The sequence below is a fragment of the Triticum aestivum genome, chromosome 2B (assembly GCF_018294505.1).
Source record: "Triticum aestivum cultivar Chinese Spring chromosome 2B, IWGSC CS RefSeq v2.1, whole genome shotgun sequence".
Taxonomy (NCBI): domain Eukaryota; kingdom Viridiplantae; phylum Streptophyta; class Magnoliopsida; order Poales; family Poaceae; genus Triticum; species Triticum aestivum.
Genome location: NC_057798.1, coordinates 687,823,154 through 687,827,516, shown reverse-complemented (window position 1 = coordinate 687,827,516; position 4,363 = coordinate 687,823,154).

Below are 4,363 nucleotides of genomic sequence, written 5' to 3'. Positions count from 1 at the left end.
GGCCATGGCCGGCGACGCCGAGCTACGCGCCGGCGCCCTTCGCCTCCTGGCCGCGGTGCCCTATCGGGCGGGCTGGCGCCCGATGCCCGGTTTCGCCCAGCGCCTGCGCGCCCGCTAACCCGTCCCCTTTTGGCCCTCTGGGTCACTTCCAAACGGGGCCCACTAGCCCCAGGATGTTTTTTAAAAAGAAATTAAAATAAATAATAATAATAATAAAATTATATATTAAAAATTAAGTAATTAACTAGTAAAGAATTAATTAACTTAATTAATTTTGATTAATTAAACTAATCAACTAACTAAACTAATTAATCAGTTAATTAGTTATTTAAGTAGTCAATGACAGTGGGGCCCACCCCCCCTAATTAATCCTGTTTAGGTTAATTAAAATGCTTATTTAAAATGTGTCACTGACCAGTGGGACCCATTGGTCAGGTTAACCAGTCAACCCCTGTTGACTGCTGACATCAGCATGACATCATGCTGATGTCATTAATCCATTTTCGAATTAAATTAAATAATTAATTAAATTCTGGAAATTAGTGAAATTTTTAGAAAATCATATCTTTTAATTCGTAACTCGGATTAAATTATTTTCAACCTGAAAGTTACTCAGAACGACGAGACGAATCCGAATACGTGGTCCGTTCGCCTGCCACACATCCCTAGCATAGCGAACACGCAATTTTCCCCCTCCAGATCATCTATCCGAAAACACGAAACACCGGGAATACTTTCCCGGATGTTTCCCCCCCTTCGCCGGTATCACCTCCTACCGCGTTAGGGCACACCTAGCACCGCTTATTACCTCGTTATGTTTTGTGTTGCTTTGTTTGCTCCGTATTTACTGTTTCTTCCCCCTCTTCGTCTCCGGTAGACCCCAAGACCGTTGCTGATGCCACTGAGTACGACTACGGTGTTGACGACCCTTCCTTCTTGCCAGAGCAATCAGGCAAGCCCCCCCTTGATCACCAGATATCGCCTATTCTCCTCTATACTTCTTGCATTAGAGTAGTGTAGCATGTTACTGCTTTCCGTTAATCCTATTCTAATGCATAGCCTGACATTGTTGCTACATCTGTTGATACCTTACCTGCAATCCTAAATACTTAGTATAGGATGCTAGTTCATCATCATTGGCCCTACATTCTTGTCAGTCTGCCTTGCTATACTATTGGGCCGTGATCACTCAGGAGGTGATCACGGGTAAATACTATACATACATACATACATACTATACAGATGGTGACTAAAGTCGGGTCAGCTCGATGAGTACCCGCAAGTGATTCTGATGAGGGGGCTGAAAGGACAGGTGGCTCCATCCCGGTAGAGGTGGGCCTGGGTTCCCGACGGCCCCGACTGTTACTTTGTGGCGGAGCGACAGGGCAGGTTGAGACCACCTAGGAGACAGGTGGGCCTAGCCCTGTTCGGCGTTCGCGGATACTTAACACGCTTAACGAGATCTTGGTATTTGATCTGAGTCTGGCTACTGGCCTATACGCACTAACCAACTACACGGGAACAGTTATGGGCACTCGGCGTCGTGGTATCAGCCGAAGCCTTCGTGACGTCAGCGACTGAGCGGCGCGTGCCGGGTTGGACTGCGTTAACGCAACTTCCTTTGTAATGGAGGTTGCTAGGTCTGCTCACCGGCCGCGTACGCAATGTGCAGGTATGCTAAGGGCGATGGGCCCAGACCCCTGTGTGCTTAGGTTTAGACCGGCGTGCTGACCTCTCTGTTGTGCCTAGGTGGGGCTGCGACGTGTTGATCTTCTGAGGCCGGGCATGACCCAGGAAAGTGTGTCCGACCAAATGGGATCGAGCGTGTTGGGTTATGTGGTGCACCCCTGCAGGGAAGTTAATCTATTCGAATAGCCGTGATCTTCAGTAACATGACGACTTGGAGTTGTACCTTGACCTTATGACAACTAGAACCGGATACTTAATAAAACACACCCAGACAAGTTCCACAGACAACCCGGTGATCGCTTTTCCACAGGGCGATGAGGGGAGGATCGCCGGGTAGGATTATGCTATGCGATGCTACTTGGAGATGCTACTTGGAGGACTTCAGTCTACTCTCTTCTACATGCTGCAAGACGGAGGCTGCCAAAAGCGTAGTCTTCGACAGGATTAGCTATCCCCGTCTTATTCTGGCATTCTGCAGTTCAGTCCACCGATATGTCCCTTTACACATATACCCATGCATATGTAGTGTAGCTCCTTGCTTGCGAGTACTTTGGATGAGTACTCACGGTTGCTTTTCTCCCTCTTTTCCCCTTTCCCTTCTACCTGGTTGTCGCAACCAGATGCTGGAGCCCTGGAGCCAGACGCCATCGTCGACAACGACTACTACACTGGAGGTGCCTACTACTACGTGCAGGCTGCTGACGACGGCCAGGAGTAGTTAGGAGGATCCCAGGCAGGAGGCCTACGCCTCTTTTGATCTGTATCCCAATTTGTGCTAGCCTTCTTAAGGCAACTTGTTTAACTTATGTCTGTACTCAGTTATTATTGCTTCCGCTGACTCGTCTATGATCGAGCACTTGTATTCGAGCCCTCGAGGCCCCTGGCTTGTATTATGATGCTTGTATGACTTATTTTATTTTTAGAGTTGTGTTGTGATATCTTCCGGTGAGTCCCTGATCTTGATCGTACACGTTTGCATGTATGATTAGTGTATGATTAAATTAGGGGCGTCACAGTCATCCTTAGGCTTATACCATTGCTGGATGCTGATCGGGATCTTGTCCCTAACAAGAACCTCGCACTGAGCAGAAAATGCGTTCTTTGTCCGGATGGGTTCAATCAGTTCGCCGTCGGGCGCGATTTCTATGATCTCAAACCTTTCATCTGAGCTCAACTTTTTCTTCGGGCCTCGTCTCCTTACCGAAGTTGTGCTCGATCCGGAGGGCTAGAAATTAAAAGGAAGAAAGACGAGAGTAATTAATATGTGTACATATACCAAAACAATGAATGCATCAATTAACTAGTCAGCACAGGCTTAACTAATATATATATACCTGGCCGGACTCGGTCCGGTCACTGGAGCAGTCAGCACGGTCTCCTTCTTGTACCTTCATTGGGTCATCACCGGAGCCATCATGAACATAGACCTCTTCTTGTACCGGCATTAATGGGCCGGAGACATCATGAACATAGCCCTCTTCTTCACCCAGTCCTTCCTGACCAACGACGTCGTTGAAAAATGACGCAATTACATCAGTTCCTTCTGCGATCATCTCCCCCAACATCGCTTCTGTTACTTCGTCTTGGTAGTGCTCCATAGTTTCTGCAAATATTTACAACATGTCAATTATTATTCAAACATAGTACAGATGGATATATATTAGTGGCAAACGTAGAACTAGCTAGCTAATCACAATAAGGAATCATGTTAGTGGCCTCGACGCTTCTTCTCTAGGGTTTGGGATCGCCTCGACACAACGCTTCAAGGGTTTGGGGTGGCCTCGACGACAACGCTCTTTTAACTTGGTAAATTTGGGTGGCCTCGAGAGTTTTGGTCGAGCGAGAGGGCCGAGGGGGGTGCTGCCTTTGTATAGGTTATCACGGTCGAGAGGGGGTATATATATCGACCGCCCCTCATGTCGAAATTATCTCGAGGGGCCGGCGAGGGCGAAGGCGAGCAGCCTGACGGCGACAGACCCGATAAAACATAAGAAAACGAAGAAGAAATAAAAAGAGGAGAAGAAGAAAGGAATAGAGGAGAAGATCGAAGAAAAAAAGAAGAAAAAAAAGAGGAGAAGAAGAAAGGAATAGAGGAGAAGAAGAAAAATAGGAAGAAAGGAATAGAGGAGAAGAAGAAAAAAAATAGAATTTTCTATTTTTCTTCTTCTCCTCTATTCCTTTCTTCTTCTCCTCTTCTTTTTCTTATTTTTTCTTCTTCTTATTTATTTCTCCTCTCCTCTTCTTCTCCTTTCTTCCTCTTCTTATTTTCCTTTTTCCTCTCATTCTTTTTTTTCTTCTTCTTCCTTCTTCCTCTTTTCTTCCTTTTCCTTATTTCACTTTTTCCTCTACACTAACCTAATTAAAACGCACTAACCTAAAATCGATATCTACTAACAACCTAAATAAAAAATTAATACATATATGAAAAAACATATATAAACAAAAAAATGCTATGGACATTATATTCATATATACATAGCCACATCCATTCATCATATAGCTACCACATACATATATACATTAATTATATATATGAAAAAAATGCAATGAACAAAAAAATACACCTGTATGTATGAAAAAAAAGCACTGAACACAGAGCCTCGACGGCGGCGGCTCACAACGGGGGCGGCCGGCGAGGGCGACAGCGGCGGCGGCGAGGGCGTCGGTGACGACC